The sequence below is a fragment of the Felis catus genome, chromosome B3, assembly GCF_018350175.1.
Source record: "Felis catus isolate Fca126 chromosome B3, F.catus_Fca126_mat1.0, whole genome shotgun sequence".
Classification (NCBI taxonomy): Eukaryota; Metazoa; Chordata; class Mammalia; order Carnivora; family Felidae; genus Felis; species Felis catus.
In genome coordinates, this window is record NC_058373.1 from 32,184,955 (window position 1) to 32,207,065 (window position 22,111).

The 22,111-nt window shown below is 55.3% G+C and overlaps 2 long non-coding RNA genes across 2 annotated transcripts; one reads left to right on the plus strand and one right to left on the minus strand.

The window, feature by feature from the left end:
- The first annotated feature begins 1,030 nt into the window (after nucleotides 1–1,030).
- Nucleotides 1,031–20,256, plus strand: LOC109500578. The gene is made up of 3 exons (XR_002742852.2): nucleotides 1,031–1,287; nucleotides 8,688–8,761; nucleotides 19,876–20,256. It is a non-coding gene; the product is annotated as an uncharacterized LOC109500578 (long non-coding RNA).
- On the minus strand, nucleotides 14,883–18,690 carry LOC109500577. The gene is made up of 3 exons (XR_002158215.2): nucleotides 18,255–18,690; nucleotides 15,705–15,991; nucleotides 14,883–15,106 (listed from the first exon to the last, which is right to left on the minus strand). It is a non-coding gene; the product is annotated as an uncharacterized LOC109500577 (long non-coding RNA).
- Nucleotides 20,257–22,111: the final 1,855 nt, after the last annotated feature.

A 22,111-nucleotide genomic window follows, 5' to 3' on the forward strand; every position in this document is an offset into this window, starting at 1 on the left:
TCCACCTTATAATCAGAGCACTATTTGGCAAGCTGGAACTGAACAGCTCACTGGGGACCCACAGAGAGCTGCAGGGTGAGCCAGTGTGTGAGTGTGGGGGTGACCTGGGCCTGGTCCCCCAGAACCGATCTCCTGAGGAGAGGGACTGGGCAGCCCACAGCACAGTACCTTCCAGAACACTTGAAATTAAAACTACCCTCATCAGAGCCCAAAGGCATCAACTCTCTGGCCTCTTGCAGTAGAATTCTGGCCACTCAGATCCTAAGAAGGCCCATTATGAACAAGGGCTCTGGGGACCCTGGGATGGAAAGGCATGGTCCCTGTCACCAAAGGGTTTCCGGACTCATGGGCAACCTTCATGAGAGGCTGTTACATGGTGGTGATGCTATAGAGAAAAATAAAGCAGGAAAGGTGGGGGTGTGGTGGGGTATGGTTTTAAATCAGGTGGTCTCATTTAGTCCTTAAAATAGTCCTCATTTGACAGTGGAAGAAACTGAGATTCTGACAGGTTAAGTAACTTGTCCAAGGTCAGACTGTGAGGAAGGGAGGAGCTAGGATCCGAACCAGAATCTTCTCAAGGGGGAGCTTTGTTCTTAACTACGGGGCAACCGTGAGTCCGGATGACCCCACAGCAGACAGAAAGCCATCTGGACAGAGGTTCCAGCAAGGAAACTAACAGATCGAAGAGTTCTATTTATTCTGTGCGATCAGGAAGGCTTCATGTAGGAGGTGGCAGCGCTTGAGGCTCACAGGGGAGAGGTCCCTGCTGCCCCCATCAGAAGCCGCATTGGGCCTGGTGGAGGGTGCCAGTGCAGGCTGAGGCTGCCTCTGTTTCCCTGCTGGCCAGCCTTCCCTCTGCCTGGAGGGACCGCCACATTCTGTCAGCCAACCCCTGCCTTCCGGAGCCGACTTGGCTTGGGAGGCGAACAGAGATGAGAGGTCCCTCCCTGTGCCAGTCTGTGCCGGGCCCACAGCCAGCCCCAGGCTGTGGCTCCTCCTGGTTGCCTGCACACAGCAGAGGAACCCCCAGCCCTGAGCTCTGGGCGTCAGCCTGTTGGCCCAGCCGAAAGGCTGCCGGGGGAAGTTTGGCTGAAAAAAACGTAGAGTTGAGGGAACTGATTTTTTTTTTTTTCAGCCACAGAGTCGTAAACATAAACTAGAAGATGCATCCCTTCCTTCACGGGAGACCATCAAAAACACAGTACAAGTTTATGGAGGGAATGTGTCTTTCTTACACGAGATATTTTCCCCCAAACACTTGGCAGGTGAAACCACTCCATTCCAGAGGTAAGTTATCAAGTGGAAGAGGGAGGGTGGGGGCGGGGAGAGAGAACCCCGGGTTTCATGAAGTCCTAGTCAGGAAGGGGTTGCTGTCCCCTCATTTCTCGCTCCCCTGGAGACCCAGTGCCATCTGAGATGAGCTCAGGGACCCACAGTCAACCTTGGGCAGCCAAGAGCATAGGCTGGGACGTCACCTCCCACTAATGTTTAAGTGCGGGTCCCCCTGGGCGGCCCCTCTGTGCCGGGCCCTGTGTGGAAGCCGAGCACGGGCAGATCGGTCCTGATCCTCAGCCTGGAGGAGCCAGCCAGCCAGCCAGCGGGACAGGAGGACGTTTAGGCGACTCATGCCGACCATAGGAAAATGAATTAGGAGCATGTAGATGTCTTCTCTGCCCGCCTCCTGTCTTTTCTTCTCTCCCCGAGCACTCCAGGGCCCCTGGCTAGGCACTAGCCAACAACTGGTCAGCACGGCTCGCCCTCTGGGTTGCTGAAACAGGGCCTTCTGTGGCAGCAGCGGTGCCCGGAATTTGGTTGCCCAGAACCAAATGCAAGCAATCCCCTCTAGCAGAAACCAGTTGTGGCTCGGCCGCACTTAGGGGTGAACAGTTCTACGCAAACTCGGCATCCACCTCAAGCACCAGTCTTTTCCCCCTTTTCCTGTTTTCTTTTTTCAAGTTTATTTATTTATCTTTTGAGAGAGAGAAAGAGCAGGGGAGGGGCAGCGAGCCAGAGAGACAGAATCCCACGTAGACTCTGCGATGTCAGCGAGAAGCCCAGCACGGGGCTCGAACTCACGAACCGTGAGATCATGACCTGAGCCGAGATCAACAGTTGGACGCTTAACCAACTGAGCCACCCAGGTGCCCCTTTCCCACTTTTTTTCTGATGACACCGGTGCCCGTAGGGCTCATGAGCAAGTGCGACCTGGGAGGGCAGAGAGGGTTGAACACCCTCCCGGGACAACCCCCGACCAATGGGGGATGGGAGCCAGTGGATAGATAACTGTTCCAGCCTTTGATCTTATAGGCAAAAGGTTCCGGAGGACCCAGGAAGATAGAGCCCGCTTGCCCCCTATCTTGGCTTCTCTGCTAATGCTCCTTTAGACCCCTCTCTCTCCCTCCCTACTCCCTCCTTCCTGCTTCTAGACTCATTCCAAATTTACCACCATTACCCAAGTCCCGGTCTCGAGTTTTGCTTTCAAGGAAAAGCCTCTCCAACTCCCACTTCCATACCCCCCAACCTACAGTATCTCTGGCCTGCCAAGCACCTGGAAAATTGCTCAAGATGTATACATTCTCAGGGCCAAGGAGCAGAGCCCAGAGTCAGCAGGGCGGGGGGGGGGGGGAGAGGACAGGGCCCCTCCTCCTGGAAGCCATCCCTGCCCCCTCTGTAACTTGGCCACAGATAGCGAGGCTTGGGGCCCAATGGACTTGGGGTAGGGCTCAGCTCCACCACCACCATGTGACCTCTGAGAGCCTTGCTTTCCTGGCTGTAAAGTGAGGACAATGCCGCCTCCTGAACGCATTGTTAGAGCTACAGGAGGGCGTGTGGGGAAGCAGAAGCACGATCCAGGCTGAACACGTGAACCACTGTTTGTATGAGTCTCGTCTCCCTAAACAGACTGCCGATTCCTTGAAGGCGAGGGCCTTCTTGATCTTTCCCCGTCTCCCCCACAGCACCAGCGTGCAGCTCTCATTGAAAACTCCCTGGGCAGACTGGGGATGGGTCCTAGGCTCCTCTCAGACCAGCCATGCCCAGGGGCCGGATGACGGGGGCTGACTTTGAGCATGCCCTGGGCTGCATGGGGCTGGCCTGGCCACCTGCCTGGTGCCAGCGGGAAGACAAGTGGCCTTCCTAAGCTAAGAATGGAGGGGGGGTGGGGGTGGCTGGCAGGAACCTCGGAGAAGTGGCATAGCTGGTGCAGCCAACCACCCCCCCCTCCCAAAAATTCCAGGATGACACTGTTGGGGGCTTTCATCAGCCCTGAGCTCTCTTTGAGTAAAGGGAAAAAATTGGCTTCCACTCTGAGCCCAACTGCATCCGACATCTGGCAGCTCAAAGTGAAGTGACTCATGCAATCCTTAGATACAAGGAAGTGGGGGGAGGAGAGGGAGAAGGAGGAGAAGAAAATCCTCGCGGAGGGAGGGCAGGCAGGCAGGCGAAGCCACCCCAGACAAAAGAAACAGCAGCCAGAGGGGAGAACAAAGGCTGGTCCCACGCCCAGGTGGCTTACAATGGGTTGCCCAGCCTTTGTTGAGCTCACCCAGCTCGTGCCAGAGGTCCTGACTCTGAGCGTTGCCGCCTGGGGGTGGGGGGGGGGGGAGGGGGGAGGAAGAGGCACAAATTCTGACCAACCCAGGCAGAATAAAAAACGATGCTACAGAGAGTGAGCAGGCTGTCCGTAGAGGCAGACGGAAGCTGGATGAGCCCTGGTAGGAGCGTGTGAAAGGCTCTGGCCTAATAACCACATGTGCTTGTCTGACCCGGAGATGATCCACCAAGGGCTTGGGAGGGGACCGGCCTTGGGGGTGGGGGATGAAGTCACGAAGATTAAGAGGCACCTAATCTCATGCCTAAAAGCCTGGCCATCTGACTCCAGGGGCAGACGCCATCCCTCTGTCCATACAGGTGACAAGGGCAGGCAGGAGAGGGGTGGCGGGGCCCCGCGGCGGCTTCCCCCGTAGACCAGGGCTTGGTGGCCTTCTCTTCTCCAGCCTGATTGCTCTGGGATGAGCCTCATCCCCTCAGGGAGCTCAGAGCGTGGCAGAGAAGCAGGCCTGTTGAAGGGTAGAGGGAGAAAGCCCGCTTTCGCACAGTCCCATTAATTTCATCAGAACAGGCAGGCCAAGAGCCACTCGAGGAAGTGAGTGGTCAGGAGGTGCAGGCAACCTTGAGAGAATTCTTGGAGGAAGTAGAGCCCAGAGCTGGTTCCTCCCACATGCTTGGAGATCGACAAGATTTCCTGCCCGCCGCCGCTCCCCTGGGAGAGCCACGCACCCGCAGAGGGAAGCGTGGAGGCGGGAGAGCTGCCCCCCTCTGAGCAAACCACAGTGTCCTCCAAGGGCCACCAGGAGACACACACTGTATGGGGCCTTAGGGGCACGGGCTCCGCAATGAGATCCTGAGCTTATGTGCCAGCTTCCCACCCACAGTCAGATGATCATGGGCGAGTTAAGGAACCTTCCCACACCTCAGTGTCCTCATCTATAAAATGGGAATATGATAGTATCTACTCCTCGAGTTCTTACGAGCAGTAAATGAGTAACCTATGTGAAGTGCTCAAGTGGTCACACCCGGCTTATCACAGGGGTCCAGCGTTACTCAGGTTTAATGTTCAAATGGTCCTGTTGTGAGGACCCAGGCCCCTCTGTCTACTTGCCTCCAGGTTCCTCAAGGTCAGGGCTTTGGAGGCCCGTGAAGGTACAGAATGTGTGCTTGAGAACCATATCACGAATGTACATTTGATTGTTTCATATTTCTCTTGAGCCCCAAGGACTCTCAGGGACAGCCGGAAGGGAAGGGACCAGGAATGTGGAGCACGAGGCATCCCAGAGAGGTTCCTGCGTAGTTGGGGTGCTTGGTAAGCCCTGGGGGAGGGGCTACTGCCGAGAGCAGAGCAGCTTTGGCCACATCGGGACTCTTTCGCCGTCCAGGAGATTTGAGAAAATGACATCAAGGGACAGGCAGACCCTGTCTTTCTCCTCAGGTTTCAAAGTCCCTCCGTCCCTTGGCTGGGTCAGACCCCCAGGCTGCTACATCTGCCTTGCTACGGATCTGGACTGGAGGAGAAGTTCGGGGTGCTTCTAGGGAGGGGGCCTGGCCAGGGGGTTCCAGGAACCATACTACAGGAGACATTTTACTTGGAGATGCTCTGAGGACAGGTATTCTGGCTTTGGTCTGTTTCATTCCCGATACTCTCCTCCCCCCACCAGTGACCAGAATGGGGCCTGTCGGTGGTGGCTGCTCTATTGAATGAATGAACGAATGAGTGACCAAGCGAATGAATGAACGAATCAGCAAGTGAGTGAATGGGAGCCAGAGTTATTAGGCAGAGCTTGCCCAAAGGACCCTCCCCGTGACTTCCCAGAAAAGCCCATATTCTTGGAACCCTCCCACCACCCCCGCAGTCCCTGCCCAGCTGCAGCCCAGTCTCTGCCCCTACCCCTCCCGGCTCCCACCCCTGCGGGCAGCCCAAAGCAGCCCCTAGCAGACTTGCATGCAAACCCAGGGAGGGGAGCCGACTTGACAGCTCTTTGCTGTCATTAGCTGTCAGGTGTCAGGTAATAGCTCCTGTGGAGAGCCAGCTGCCTTCCCAGAGGAGTTTGCACTGCAGCCCGGGAGGCGGCAGGCGGACCTCTGCAGCCTTCTTGCTGGCTGTGCTGCTCCTACGACCGGGGGCGGGTCTCTCCCGCACTCTGAGGTCTCCTGCGGGACAGGCTGCAGGAGGCTCTGTCCATTCCTGGCCCCTCCTGGCCCTACCTCTACCTGGCCCAGGCCACTCCTGGGCAAGGAGGAAGGCAGATGGGGAAACTGAGGCTCAAGCCAGGCACATGCCTTACGCCAGATCAAATACCCAGCTGCCTTCTGTCTGTCTCGCCCACTAGGTGGGTGAGGTATAGCTGGGCAGACAGAATGCTCAAGAGTGTGTAGCCAAGGATACAAGTGGCACCGACAGGCCCCTCAGGTCACAGTGTTGATCCCAAGGGTCAAGGGGCCAGAGGTAAGAGGGGAAGAGACAGCCCCTCCCTCCTGTAGTTAGGGGGTCCACCACCCAGGAGAAGCCTGAGGGTAGCTACTCGCTTTCCAAAGAGCTGTGTCAAGGGTTAATTGCTTCCAACCAGGGTGACCAACTCGGGTCAGTTCGCCTGAGACTGTCCTGGCTTTAGCACCAAAAGTCCCACGTACCAGGAAACAGCTCTGACAAACCGGGACAGCCGGTCATCCCACTCCCAACTTGCCCCGCCTGTGCCCTCCCAGCTGAGCGCAGCCTGGGCTCCAATCTCAAGGGCTCCTCAGTTACCTATCCCACCTCTGCAGGGCTGGGGCCTCCCTGGGAACGGCCCTGGTCTCCTTTGAGAGCCCCCAGAGGCCTCCCACGACAGAAAGCTCCCTCCGTTTCTGGGCCCGGCTCCAGTAGAAGGCTGTAACTGGCCTGCCACACTGTCCCGTCAGGAACCTCCGCAGCCATAATGCGACACTGACAAATGGGACTTCTCAGCCCTCCCCAGAAGACGGACGCAAGTGCAGGCCTCCCGCCCCCGAGGGGGCAGGCCCGGGGCCAGGGTGTAAGTACCCAACCAGGCTCAGGCTGCCCTGTGGCCCCCTCCTGTGCTGGCTCGGGGCCGGTCCAGCAGGGGCAAGGATCTCTAATTGGGTCACCCCCACCTCTCCCCTCACCATCACCCTTCCACCCGCAATAGCGTTTCAGCTGCAATTAAGAATTTCAAGTTGCAATTAAAAATTAATTGGCAACCGTGGGTTGTTTATGTCTCTCGGACCTCTGTCACCCGGGGGCTGGAGGGACAGAGTGTGGAGGAGGGAGGACAGGTGAGGGGAGGAGGATTTTCAGAGCAGTTAGCCATGGAAGGAGGGGCCCTCTGAGCCGGCCTGGGTTGAGTTGGAGCAGATTTCTCCTGGAGGCAGAAAGGAATGAATCAACAAGTTGGCCCTGGATTCTTGGAGAGCCCCAGGGCATGGGGTCCGTGGGCGGAAGAGAGGCGTGAAGAGAGGAGTGAAAAGGCGCTGGTGGCAGAGGCAGGACCGAGGTAAAGGTCAGGGTGGCCTGGTTCACGGCTGCTTCCTCAAGTCCCTGGCTGCCCCTCCCCAGAGGCACTGACAGCCAGCAGGGTGGGCAAGGAAGTGGGACCAGGTTGGTCGGCCTTCTTAGAGCCCACAGAGGGCACTGGATACAGGGTGGGAAGTATGGAAACTTCCAGTATATCCACCCTCTGAAATGGCCCACAGTCTCTCTGGCCCCACATCCTGCTGGCCAGGCCCAAGGGCGAGGTTCTGCCTGATGCTCTGAGGCAGAGAGATGGTGAGCTCACACTCCTCTGTCTCCTGCCAGGGCTTGGCCTGACCGTGATATCTGTACTTTGAGATGAAGGCATTCCTCCTGCTCAGTTCCCTACAGAGGTCGAAGTCCCTTTAGTGCTGTTTTATCTTAGCCTCTGCTTTCAGAGGGCCTCTCTCCCCTCTGTATCTCTCCTGCTTCCCTTATTTGGCCTTTCCAGGTCCAGGGTTCCCTCTGCCTCCAAGAAACTACCTCTAATTCCTACAGGCCATCACCTCCTCTGAGATTCAGAGCCCTTCCTGGCTACGGCCCTCTGTGGACCCGGATTCTATCCTGTCTGTATCACTAATAAACTGGGCCGTGTGAGTCTAGTCTCCCCCAGAACTTGGCGAGGGCAGGTCCTGGGTTCTCTTCTACTCCATGATGTAGAAATTTGACCCAACAGCACTAGAAGCAAAAAGGCGGTCAGTAAAGCAAATTCTAGATGCCAGATCATGGGTCTGTACCCCAAAGCCTCAGAAAGAGTGAGCCATAGTAAAGTCTGAGGTGGGGACCAAAGAGATTGTTGACCTCTTAGAGAACATCCGTGACTGCTTCTTTTCCATTGAAGTTGTGTGCAGAATAGTGCAAAAGCACATACATGCCCATCCCTGCTTACAGGTGTATGTGCCTGTAGAATTGGATACCATGCTTTATCACACTCTCAAAGGTGTCAGTGCATTAGTTAGGATTTGCATTCAGCTGCTAGTGACGGAAACAATGGCTTAACCAAATTAGACATTCATTCTCTCTCAAAAGAGAAGATTGGATGTAAGCAGTTCATGTTGGTGTGGCAGTCACATGATTATCAGGAATCTGGGTTCTTTCTATATTCTGACCCAGCATCCTTAGAATACAGCATTAATCTTCAAGGGCCCAAAATGGCTGCTTGAGCTCCAACCATCACCTCCACATTCCAAGCAAGAAGCAGAAATCAGGAAAATAGGATAAAAGGGCATGTGTTATCTGCCTACCTTCGTCTTAAGGAGTATTCTTGAAAGTCCACCCTACAATTTCTGTTTCTATATCACTGGGTAACCTCTAGCTGCCAGGGAGGCCGGGAACTGTCTTTTAGCTGGGTATCTTGCTACCTGGAATAAAACTGAGGTTCTATTACTAAGAAAAAAGGGAGAGGGGCGCCTGGGTGGCTCAGTCAGTTGAGCGTCTGACTTTGGCCCAGGTCATGATCCCACGGTTCGTGAGTTCGAGCCCCACGTCAGGCTCTGTGTGGACAGCTTGGAGCCTGGAGCCTGCTTCGGATTCTGTGTCTCCCTCTCTCTCTGAGCCTCCTCCGCTTGCACTCTGTCTCTCTCTTTCTGTCTCAAAAATAAATATTTAAAAAAATGTTTTAAAGGAAAAGAAAAAAGAGAATGGCTACAGGACTGCAATAAGTGAGCCGTGTCACAGCCAGCCACCACAACAAGCCAGGTAAGCCCCCAAACGTTGAGTTCGGCTGGTCTGGGTCAAGACGTTATCTCTTCCAGGAAGGACAGGGGCTCCACGCAGTCCCAGGCCTGCCCCTGAGCCGCCACCTCCCGGTCCCACTAGAGAGTGGGAGGCCAAAGGTCACTTGAGCAGGTGCCTGTAGAGTTGCCTCTTGGCTGGAGTTTATGGTTACACTGGAGGGAGTTGGCAGGAGGAGGACTGGCCGGGTGAGGCCTGGGTCCGAGATGGGGCGACAGATCAGGGACTTAATTATATTTCATCTTCTATTGTTGTTTCCTCGTGCGTCTAAATTGCTGGCCTCCAAATAAGTCTTCTAGAAGGTGGTGGGCACCACGACACCCCCTTCCCCAGCTCTTTTCTAATGAAACACCTTTGCCTGCCTCTAGCTCCTGCCAGGGGAGGAACAGGATGCTGCCCAGAGCCTACAATCCACCCTGCTGTTTTAATTAGGAAAGAGGCATCTTCTGAGGATGTCCACAGCGAGGCTGGTAATTAGGGAGCAAACTAACTGCTTGCTCTTTCAAAACTGATTTGGATACCTTGGAAGGGGCTGCCTTGGCCAGTGCTGTTTAGAGCCTCATTAGTGAACTTGTTTTGAGCACTTGGGATGTATCAGGCAGGGGCGAGGCGATGGGGAAGATGGATGCCCCCCACCACGCACACACAAGTAATTATCAATGTGATAGGGGTCGTGAAAAACAATGCAGGTTAGAAGGGGGCCAGCCGTTCAAGCAGAAGGCCCAGTAAGAAGTACCAAGGTGGGGGCTGAGAAGCAGCAAGGACGCTGGTGTGACTGGAACAGAGTGAGGGAAGAAGGACAGGAAGGGGGATCAGGTTGGTAACGGGAGAGAGGTCGTTAAGGGCCTAGGAGACCACAGTGAGGACACAGGGTGCTGAGCTGGCCGCAGTGTGGCGAGTAGGCTGGGGCAGGCAAGGGTGGGAGCAGGGAGACCAGCTGGGAGAATATTATAATGATCACAGGAGGTAGTGAGTGTTTTGGTCAAAGCTGTCAGGTACATTTGATTTAAAAACAACAACAACAACAACAAACTCAGAACGGTCTAAGCACGGAAAAAGGAATTTACTGGCTCACATAAAGGTGTAGGTTTCAGGTATAGTTGGATCAGGGGTTCACCCGGGGTCATCAAGAATCCATATGCTTTTCTCTGTGCCACCTCCCTTGTGGTACAAGGGAGTCCTCAGCAGTTTCCAGTTTACATTCTACCAGCTTAGCGATTGTAGTGGAGACCCCCTTTCCGTGGTTCCAGCACATGTCCCAGAGCAGGGTCTCATTGGCCTGGGATGGATCACGTGGCCCCCACTGTGACTCTGATTGGCTAAAGCATGGCTGATGTGCCCATCCTTAGAATCATGGGGGTGAGGTCAACCCTACCCAGACCTCACAGATGGAAAGAAGGGAAGTTTCAGAAAAGGAAAAGATGGTGTGGTTTCCAGTAGAAGGGGAGGCCAATGCAGGGAGAGCAAGAACAAGTATGCTTTGCATGTAGCACACACAGAGCAGAGCAGGCTGGGTGCACAGCCATTATCTGATGACCGAAACGGAGGGAGACAGGAGGAAAGGAAAGGAGGGAGGAAGATTCAGACCTAAGAGGACTTGTTCCAAAGGGAGATTAAAGGGGGAAAAAAAAAGCCATTAGGGAGGGCTTCCTGGAAGGGGAGGGACTGGTTCAGGGGCAGAAGAGGACAGGTATATTTGGGCAGGGAAGGGTAGACAGAGCCATTGCCCTGGGTAGGCGCAGAGCCTCGCGGGTTAACTGCAGCGGGAAGACACTGAGTAAGTAGCAAGGGTGAGCCTGCACGTGCCTACCCGATGCCCTTGGAATATGTCCCACCAACTGCCTCCCTGGCCACCTTTCTATTTGTGAAGCAGTCATCACGCCCCATGTTAGACACGGCTGCTGTTCCAAATGGATTATTGCAAATGATTTAATCACCCACATTAGCACTCTCTGGCTCCCACGTGGGGGCCCCAGAGCTGCTCTCCTCTCACGTCGGCCTGGCACAAGCTTTTCTGAAGGGGCTGCTGCCCAAATCGCTACAATTCAGGCAGGCTGCTGGTGCATGAAGCGGTCTCCAAAGTACAGTGCCTGCCCCCAGTGCGGGGGTGGGGGGGACACAAAAGAATCCACCGGCACGTGGGAAGGCAGTGTTAGAGCTTCTATTTACATTTGATTTTTAAACTCATCCTTTCGAAATCACCGTTTTGTATACGTTTTATAACATACAGAGCATATTAGCACAGAAACAGACACATGGAATTTACAAATGAATTAATATCGCTCTCTATGAGAGGGGTCCTTAAATTTTTTACTGACGGAAGTGGGCTGTCAAAAAGGTTTCGGGGCTACTAGTGTAGCCAGGAAGAGCTGGCAACTGTACGGAACTTGCCACGTTCTAGGTGCTGTGCTCATTTGTTCCTCGTAACAGCCTACTTTATAGATGAGGAAACTAGAGTGTGGGAAGGTTAAGTAACTTTCCGAAGGCCGCTCAGCCTGGAAGATATATGGCTAGCTAGGGTTGCTCCCTGGTGGTCCGGATTAGAACCCATAATGCCTGCCTGATGAGACTGGGGTCCTGGGACAGGAAGCAGGGGGGGTGGGGATCCAAGATTATTGAGTTCATCCTTCGCTTCTGGCAGGATGGCTCCTCCCCAAACAGAGATCAGCGGCCGGGGTCCCAAAGGAGCGCCCCAGCTCCAGCCCCAGCCCCAGCCCCAGCCCGGTCCTACTTCTCACGGTTCTCCTTTGCCAGCCCCTCTGTCTCATCCTCACTGCCCCATTGCAGTTCAGCCCATTTCTCTCCTTTTCCCCTCTTGGAAAATGGAGAGCAGATGATCACTTTTGTGGGGCAGGGCAGGGAAGGCTGGCTGGTGCCTGGAACATTGTCCTCTTAGAAGACATCCAAATGCAGAAGAGAGGAGGAGAAAGGCCAAAGGGAATGAGAGAATCCTGGAGCGTAGTGATGGAGGGACTGAGAGGTATGTCCACGGGCAGCAGGAGCAAGAGAGGCATGCGGGACCCAGAAGACAGGAGGGAGCCCAGCAAGCTACCATCTAGAAGACTTGAGTCCTCACCTCCAATCTGGGGACTGAGGGCGGGGACTGCAGGGCTGATCTGTCCCCCGGAGAGCACAGGCCAAGCAGAGTGCCAGAGACCTCTGAGAAAAGTTGTCAAAGGGGTGAGACTCCTGTCCCCAAACCTTTTCTACCCCAAGCCCTCCTGCCTCCAATTAAATTCCACCCCCCCTGCCCCCCCACCCCGGGACCCGATGGTTCTCTCGGCCATGAATGAGCAGGGAAGCTGATCCTTTTGGCTTTCTGGCCTCCCTCCCCCCCCACCCCACCCCCCACCCCCGCCCCACTGAGTCAGGAGGGCAGTGTTGGGACCAGCTGGGACGCGGTGAGCCCCAGAGCCTGCAGGACCATGACAATGGCACGCATATGCACAGAGGCTAATGTTTCCTGACACTCACCATGTGTCAGCCTCAGAGCTAGCCGCTTGTCACCTCATTCAGCCTTCCCAAGCTGTGAGGCACATCCCCACTTCCAGAGCCACGGAGGGTTTAGAGGCTAAGGACCTTGCCCAAGGTGAAATTTGGCCGGTGGTGAGCAAGGACCTGCACCCAGCCTGGGACGGGACTGCACCCGGGATCTGGACCCCACAGCTCCTTTTCCTAAGGATTACCTTCCACTGCTCCTAGCAGGCTGTCCCTGTGCCCCTGGAACCCCGCTTCAAGGCAAGTCAGTTCCTAGAGACTTTCCCTTCTGACAGCAGCTCCAGGCTGAACTCTGAACACGGTCACACAAGGAGCCATGAGCCTGGTCACAGACCCCGCTCCCCCCCAGACCTGGTCACACACTAGGGATGGAAGTCCACATTCAAAACAATGGCCAGGGCCACCACGTGTTCAGCAGGTCGTTGCTGCTGGGCTCCTGGGAGCTATCCTTAGATCACGGTCTCCTCGGTAAGCATTTGGGACATTTGGACCGACAAGGGAACATTGGGAGTCTGGTTGGAGGCTTGGGATCCAGAAGGGGCTCTTCCAGTGGTCACGCTCCGGATTTTGGAAGACAGGCCCCGGCAGGTGCACCACGCAGGTGTCCAGCAGGTAGGGTGGCCAAGCTGGGGCAGAGCTGCCCAGAGTCTGAAGCTTCTGTGATGGCATGGTGGGGAGGGCCATGTCTGTCCGACTAATTCACCAGCCCTGCCTACTGGGAACCCAGCCCACTTGACAGGGAAGAGAAGGGTCCCAAGAGCTCCTCCCCGGGAACACTGGGCAGGTCTAGCAGAGTGAGGTACCCTCCTGGGCTCCCACAGAGAGTCACCTTTTCCTTGCTGGCTTCCTGCTAGCCTGAGCCTTCCCAGAGAGAATCTTACTTAATCACCCTCCAGCACACCCTCAGATGCCCCCCCCCCCCGCCCTGCAGCATGGAACTCCCTCCCAGGGACCTCTAGAAGGAGGGAGTGGAGCAGGGATACCACAGCCTGTTTTCCAGATGAGGTATCTTGGGTCCAGAGAGGGAAAGTAGTCATCAAGTTCCCTCCATACCTCCCAGGAAGCCTTCCTGATGCCTTGGATCCTCTCAGAGCTCTCTAGCCCCCACCCACAGGCATCGAGGACCCAGGGCCTCTCCAAAACAGCTTCTCTGTCCCTCACCATGGGTCTGGCCCCAATTCCCCTCCCACTATCGAGATCAGGCTCATCTCCCACCTGGAGTGGATGGGGTTGTTAAAGCTCTGTGTGACCTTGGGCAAGTTACTTGCCTCTCTGTGCCATTCTCTCATGGGAAATTAGAACAGCAAAAGTGCTCACCTCACAGGCTTGCTGTGTGAGTTACATCTGGTGATGCATATAAAGCAGCTTATAAGTGAGTGGGATCCAACAAAGCACCTGGGACAAAGCCTGGCCTTAGGAGAAGGTCAATTCAGCAGACTTCCAGTCCTTACCCTCTGCCTACTAGCTTCCCTACACTCCAATTGGTAGGAGGTGGGGTGGGGTGTCCTTGCCTGGCCAAGGGATCCCTAAACCCCAATCCTTTATCCCCCTTGAATCCTCAGACCCACCCCCTCTTGCCATTCCAGCCGTTTCTCCACTCTGCCTCCTCCCACCGCGCGCCTTTGCTCTTGTAGTTGTTGGTTTAATGTGCACAATACAATTAAAGCACAATGGCTTTCCCATCAAACCCCCAACAACTTCCCACCCCACCCCGGCATCACTGGGCCCCATTCACTCCTTCCCTCAGGGACCGTGGAGTTTAATTTCAGGAAATAATTCCCTGAATAACTCTCCTCCGCGGAGCCTCGCACACACCCCAGAGACCCCTTGGAAGTTAAGATAGGGTTTTGTCGGACAAGAAGCCCCAGGAATCAGGGTCAGAGCCGGTGAGAGAAGGAGTCTTCAGTGAAGAAATTTCTTCTGCGTAGCTCATTGTCTTGATAAACGTTTTCTCCAAAACAGAACCTGAGACCAGGACTCGAGAGCAGAAAGTTTGATGGTGTAGGACAGCAAGCAGGGAGAGGGGACCAGCCAGCATACAGAACGCCCTCAAGGTCTCTCTGGTGGAGAGTACGGCTCCATCCCGCCTTGACCCCCGAGGAGCCCAAGGATCCTCTCCAGAACCGTCCACCTGAAAAGCGGGGACTGGAGCCCTTACCACAGGCTCCCATTCCCCATGGGCTGAAGATTGTCACGGGGTGTTAGTTCCCCTGCGCTTTTGGCTTGCGTTTGTTCACGGGCCAAGTGGGTTCTCCCGGCATGGGACAAGGGGTGCGCTTGAGGAGGGACACTTCCAAGACAGGGCGAACCCGAACTCGCCCAGAAGCGTCTACCACGGCTCTGGCTGAAATGAGCAGAGAGAAGGGTGTGCCGAGCAGGGAGACATCCATCGCTCTAGGAGTTACCTGCCTGCTTAGGTTTAAGTGGCTTCATTTTGTTAGAGATCCTACAAGAGTGGAGATCACAGGCTTTCTCCGTTGGAACCATCCTGCACATTCACGCCAATATTTATGTTCTATAAATATTTCTCAGGGCCAGGCCCTGTGCTGGGAGCTGGAGGCATGCAGGTGAGTCAGGCATGGGCCCTTCCAGCAAAGACTTCCCAGGCTAGGGAAGGAGGTAGACCTACCCTCAGGCAATGCCTTAGAGGCGTGGGAAGTGGGAGCATAGAGGAGGAAGTGAGCTTGGAGGAGTCAGGGGGGCTTCGCAGGGAAGTGCTATCTGAATTGGGCGTTGAAGGATGAGTAAGAGTTCACCAAGCTGAGAAGGAGGCGAAGGTTGTCCAGGTCTGGGGCCTGCCCACGGCACACCCTGTAGGCCGTTAGCAGAGCACCTTACTAAAATCCATGTCAGCTCCTTTAAGAGCTCCTGCCCAGCTCCGCCTGCCCCTCCCCCCCAGCATGACCTGGGTTGGGCCTTCAGGACCTGAGCCACCCTCCCTGGGCCCCTTTCAGACACCTGGGTCCTGCCTATGCCTCGACCTCCCAGGGCCTCCATCCTGGCCTATGTCAGATCCCACCTCCCCTCACCTAGTTACCAGGCCTCCCCGGTGCCACCTTGCGTCTCACCGGGTCTCTAATGCCACCAGCCCGTGAACCTAGTGTGGAGCCAAAAGGTCTAGGAGCTGGAGTCCTGGGGTGCACACCCTGGATTTGGATCCAGAAGCTAAAACTGCAGAGTCGGGGGCAAAGAGCCTTCCTCTGTGAGCCCCGTTCCCACGGGCTGCTCGGTGAGCGTTACAGGAGCGAACTGAGGTGCGTGAAGCACCTTTGGCACAAGCAGGGTGAGGTGAGGCGAGTGTCATGGTCAAGCGGATTGTTACTTGCCTGGGGAGATTGGGAAGGGGCTACCGGCCAGCTCAATGGACGACAGGAGCTGTGGACTCTACCCAGCCCACCAGGGAACTTACCAGGACTGCTGGGTGTGGGGCCTGAACCCAGTGCTGAGTACCAGGAGGCCAGGCTGGAAAGGACCCCAGAGACACTGTCCCGGTCGCCAGGAGGAAGGCTTGGGGTGGATTTCCTACAGCAGCGAATTCTTCTAGGAGCTACTGGCAAACTCTCTGTATTAGCATGAGAATGGGGCACCAGCTGGGATCAGGAGGGTCCAGAGGTATTTGTATTCCAAAGAGCTCCCTCTGGAGCCTCAAAGTCAGTGCTGTCAGAGCTGGGAGGCCAGGCTGGGATCCAGAGGCCACTGAGAGGAAGGGGAGAGAGGCACCTTCCAGAAGGGAGCCGCCCTGGGCTCCTGGGCCTCTGCTGTCCTCCCTTCCCAGGCCTTTGCCAGGTCTCTCTCTGGTTGGCCCGAGGGCTCCACAAATCCAGCCCAAACTATTCTTACCTCCCACCCCCCATAGTGAACCTCATTTGTGTGTGTTGCGGGGGGGGGGGGGGGGGGGGGTGGTGTTCTTTCACTTGAAAAAACATATTCCATATAATAAGCACTTTGATTTGTTTTTGGCCTCGAACTTTTATTTCTTTGCCATTTTAATCCTGTACCATTAAAGGGAGGAGTTTGAGGTCTCTATGTTTACCACAAGGGAGGCTGGAATTCTTCGAAGTTGAAAAACACTGACCAAGGGGATTCACCACCACAACCATACTAATAGCAGACACGAGGTAGCATTTGCCCCACGCAAGGCACTATGCTAAGCCGGTTACCTACACGGTTTTATTTTAAACCTCATGACAACCCCGTACTGTTACAATCCCCATTTCACAGATGAGACGACTGAGGCTTAGAGGAGTAAAGTGACTTGCCCAGGATCACAAAACTAGTCAGCGGCAAAAGGGACCCAAGTGGCACGCCCCCAGCCCCCACCCCCCCCCCCAATCCTCAGGCTGCCTCTCTGAAAAGCAGTAGCACTAAGTGGGCATGGGGACGTCAGGCATCAGAATAGGGGTGGGCACTATTCCAGGCGATCCCTCAGGCCCCTCCCCACTGATCCTGCCCTGGAGGTGCCTGCTGCCAGGGAGGACCGGCTGGCATCAGGCTAAGAGACGCCTTCTGAGCCTTGTATGCAGCACTGGGGTTCGGGGCCCATAGTTAGGGTCTCTACGCAGGGCTGAGTTTGAGGACGTTTCCAGGGGAAGGGCAGAGGAGTGTCCCCAGCTCATGGTACAGTGTTGAGTGCCATCCACAAGAAAGAATCCTGGGTACTGGGTCTGCCCGGTAAGGATGTTCTTTATCTGTCTGCCCAGCTTCTCTCTCTCCTCTGTGTTCTTGCTCAGACACTCCTGACGCCTCCTCCCTACCTCCTCCCTTTCCCCTCCTCCCTGCCTGCTGAGAGCCAAGAGCACATGATGAGGGCTGGCTAGGGCCAATGAACAGAAGAAAGTGGCAGGCCCCTGCCAGGAGCCGTGGGAGGCCAGCCCGTGACCCCCCAACTGACTCTTCTCTGTGAAAGCTATGACTTGATTCCCTTCCATCAGGGTTCCATCATACAAACCAGAAGCTCCCATATCTCACTTTGTCACTTCCTCAACCAAGGGGTCCCAGGATCCCAGTGTGGTCTAGGAGATCCTGACCACTCCTTCCATATTGGGTAGGAGTACTAGGGGTGACACCAACAAGAAGTGCTAATGGGGAGGGGGGGTCCAGGCACAGGGCAGTCCCTGTGGTCTGTGCATCCCGTGAGAGCCATGGCTGCCCAAGCCCCACTGTAGACCAGGGAACAAGGTCTTCGTCTGAGCCCAGAGAGGCTGAGGTAGGGGTGGGGGCAGGCTGGGGGCTGGGTGGGGAGGGGACCCTGGGCAGGAGTGGCCTTGCCAGGATTTTCATCTGCGCCTCATTATCCTCTCCCTCTTCTGGAGAAGGTAATTAAGGCTTCCTCCCACCCAAGGCTAAAGGCTGGCTTCCCCCCAAGGCCTAGCTCACATGGAAGGCTAATAATGAGTGCTCTCCAAAGCCCAGGGAGGGGGTAGGCGCTCAGCCCAGGCTGTGCCCCCACCCCCACGACACGCATTCAGGAGGCCGGTTTGAAGGTCCCCCATTAGTGCTCAGGAAGCTGAGCGGGGGGACGTCCAGCTGTCCAGGGCATCCCGATGGCCAAAAGTGGAGCTGTGTTGTCCCTGGTCCTGAGGAGGGTGGGCAAAGGGGAGGGTGACAGCAGGTCCTGGAGGTGATGGGGAGCCACTGAATGTTGAGGAGCAGCAAGTACCAAGAATAGGCCATGGGAACAGTGTCATGGGGTGGAGGGGGGCAGGGTACAGCAATGTCAGGAGCCTGTTCTGGTCCCTGACCTCCAAACAGGGGAGATGGTTCTTAGAGCTCGGCCTGAGGGGATCTGGCCGGGGATAATGTAGAGGCTGGTGCCACACCTTTGGCTATGCCACTGTCTGTGCCACCTGGCCCCAGGCAGCAAGCTACCCTGACACGAGACATGGTACGGTAGGAATCAGCCACACCTCTTTGAGCCTCAGTTTCCTCATCTCCGAAATGGGATAATGACGATGCCTACCTCGTGGGCTGGAGAGCATTAAGGGACATAATGTGTGTGTCAGAACAGATCTGCTCAAGGTTGCCACCGGTTTCTTCCAGCCAAAGGAGGGCCTGGTTCCCTGCCTTCTGAGGGGCTCTCAAAGTCTGGAAATGAGCACATTTAATAGGAGGGTGTCAGGCCAACCTCCAACTTCCAAGTAGTAAGCATCTTGGCCCAGAGCAGTTACTCAATTACCCTTAATCTTCCTGATGATATGAGCTGGGCCAGACATTGCAGAGCCCCAAACCCAAGTCCTGGAAGCCCGATCTACCCGCTGCCCAGCCCCAGGCCCCCTTCCTACAATCCTCAGGTGACTTGGGTGGGAGTGTGGCCAGCTCAGGACAGCTTTTCCCTCCTGCCCAAAACTGCCTCCTTGTGCCAGTGGGTCAGACTGGCAGGCCGGAAGAGAAGATGTTTTGGGCCACGGAGACCTGGTTTTAAATTCTACCATTAGCGCTTGGCCGTGGGCCTGGAAGGCCCTTCTCAACCTGTCAGTCCCCTCTGGGCACCCTTATTAGTCAGGAACAGCTGCCTCCAGCAGCGGTTTTATTGGATCCCTCCTAACCAGCACACCTCTGGGGAGGGGCAGGTTTGGATGGTGGGGATCAGAGCAGAGGGCATCCGTCTCGTGGGGCAGGAAGGGAAGCCGAGAACGTTGAGCACTGACAACCACCCGGGATGGGCACAGATCTCAAAAGCCAAACACACCAGGGCCCTGCCTCACAGCTGGCGTTTGGGTTGAATGTGCGCACACACGCACACGTGCAAGCACGCGCACACACGTGTGCACACACGCACATGCACACCAAGGAAACTGACTACTTGTAGGCGAGACCCTACGCCCATCAGAGAAGGGGCAGAGCATGGGAGGCTGAGGCTGGTAACCCAGGCAGTAACTTCACTCAGCTATGGACTCTCTCTTTCTGGAAAATGGGGAGGTTTTCTCACATCCTGCTCCCAGAACTGATGTAAGTACCACACAGGTCAGAGCCCCGGGACTGGAGGACTGAGCTGTCCTGAGGACTGAGCTGTGACCACTTCCCTGGGGAAGCCGGCTCACTTTGGTGTGGCTAAATCACATGACTGGCAGGACAGGGGACAAGGAAGGGCTGCATCAAAGGTGCTGGAAGCCTGCCCTTCTGCTCTGAGGTGAGACAGGCCCCGGGGGTGGCAGAAGGGACACCCAGGCGGAAATACAGGTTTGTTTTCTTTTTCTTTTTTTCATCCAAGCACCGTGGTTTCAAGCAGATGCTGCCACAAGGTGTCACTAAAAGCCCAGAGAGGTTTACTGACTTGCCCAAGGTCACACAGGCCTTCTGATGCCCAGCCCTGGAGGTGTCTCACCAGACCCAGAGTGGAGCTGCCCTCCATCTGAGGTTGGGTAGGGGAGCTGACACTGCTGGCTGGTTGACCCAAGCCCTTTCATAACCCCTCTCTCCCCAGCCACCTTCAGTGACTGGTGTAGAGATGGCCATGTGACCCACTTCTGGTTAAGGAGATGTAAGTAAAGCGCTGGGTGGGGCTTCCGGGTGCTCGTTTTAAAGGGTGCAGAACTGGCATTCCTTTTAGCCTTTCCATCTCCTTTCTGCCTGGAATGTAGACAGAGGTCTGGAGCTGCTGCAGCCATCCTGCTATTATCAGGCAACGAACATGAAGACAAAGACTTTCACACTAAAGTTGGCAGAGGGGAGCCTGGAGCCTGGAGCTTCCGCACCAGCCATGGACTGCCCACTCCTGAACTGCTTGCTGTATGGAACAAATACCTTCCTGCCCCCTTTGTGTCTTAGGACAGTGTTTTTTAGGTTATCTCGTATAGCCATATGCATCCTTAATTGTTATACCACCCTCCCCCAGTTAGAAATGCTGAGCCTATGCAGAAAAGGATCTCTCGGGGTGACTGGGTGACTCAGTCAGTTAAGCGTCTGACTCTTGATTTCAGCTCAGGTCATGGTCTCACAGTCACGAGATTGAGTCCCGGGTCGGGCTCCGCACTGAATGTGGAGCCTGCTTAAGATTCTCTCCCTCTTTCCCTCTGCCCCCTCCCCTGCTCACATGTACATTCTCTCTCTCTCTCTCTCTCTCTCTCTCTCTCTAAGAAATTAAAAAAAAAAAAGGATCTCTTTCCCCTGACCTTGGTACTTGCAAGGGAGGTCGGGTCACTGAACTTCCAATGCACTGTGAGTCCAAGACCCTCTGGGAGCAGGAAGTGCCCTGGAAATAAGGCTGAGTGTTGACCATCGGTAACTTCACTAACAGACTAAGGTCAGGACTCACCCCCCTGTATGGTGCCCGCACACCTCTTATTCCCTGCTCTCTCTCCCAGCTCCGCCAGCCTCCCTGCAGCCTCCCGTTTATTCTTCGCCATCTCTTCCAAGAAATCACTGCTGCCCCTTCCCTGCCACCATCTTCCCTGCAATGTGGATTAGACATTTCTCCTTTGTGCCCCCACAATACCCTGGGCCCCTCTTAGCACTGCATTTATCACCCAAAGGTAGAATGTGGCATGGGTGTGTTAGCCTCCCTCATCGGACTAGGTGTCTTTTTATCTCAATGTGCTGGTACATGCAGTAGGTGTTCATCGTTCAGCGAGCCATTGTTAATTTGCTCATTCATTTGTTCCAAGGATGTGGAGCTCTCTGAAAGATCCCAATGCCACGTGGAGCAGCTCTGCTGTGTCAAGCTGTCACAGGGCTTAGGGCATCCTTGCATAGGGATCCCCGGGAGCAATCCCCAAAGCCTGGACTCGGGTGGGTTCTTCCAGCATGGGCCTAGCTTCACAGAGCAGGGAGGGGATTCAAGCCTGGAGCCAACACAGCAAAGTAGATTCTTTGTGGCCATTCTGCCCACACCCCCATTCAGCCCTGCTATCTGGTGAGGAAGGAGAGTCAAGGTGAGTATGAGGCAGACCCCCCCATTGCCTAGACTCTGGAGCTGGGGGGCCAGTCGTGGGGGTACCTCACAGAGCTGATGATTATAATCACCCACTCCAGGACTCAGATTTGGAAGCTGGGGATCCTAGAGGGGGCAGGGGCAGGAGACATCCCCTCTGGTTGCACCCATCTAGTCTTGAAGGCTTACTGGAGAGGGAAGCCCCTTAAAGGCCCACTGATGGGTCCCCTCATCAGTAGGGACTTACCCCACTTCTTCTTCTGCACCAATAAATCTTTCCTCTGCACTTCCCCTGCCCTCATTCCCTTGTTCCCTTTCCCTCCCTCAATAAACATTACCCAAGTGCCAGTTGGGCACTCAGCATTTCAAAACCAGAGCGGTGGGGCCCATTGACGTAGAGGTCCCCAGTGCTCCACTGGCCCTCCAGGCTGTCTCGGCCTCGGGCAGCCCCTCTGGTCTCAGGTGCCAACCTTTTGGGGCCTTTCTGCCCTGGCGCAACTCTCTCTGGCATTTGAGAAAAGCTCAAGCCCCACACCCAATGGGGAGGTGCCCAACCTGGCCCTCCTGCTTTGATGGAGGACAGGGGACAGCAGGATGCCGAATGCAGTGCCCTGAGACCTGTGTCCCAAGCCTAGAGTGGGTATACTCTGTTACAACACACAAGTAAGTAAGCCCTGTCATTGCCAAATAACCCTGTCTGGCAGGAATTGTTACTATCTTCTTACATTTACAACATCTGCAAAGGTACCAAAACTGACACAAGAAGAAATAGAAAGTAGGGATGCTCCCAAAACTCCCCCAAAACTTGAATTTGTAATCAAAACTCTTCTCACAAACCTCCAGGCCCAGATGATTTTGCTGGTGAACCCTACCTAACATTTAAGAAAAATAGATATACCTTATCACACAGCCTTCTCGGTAATAGGAAAAGGTGGATTTCTTTCTGA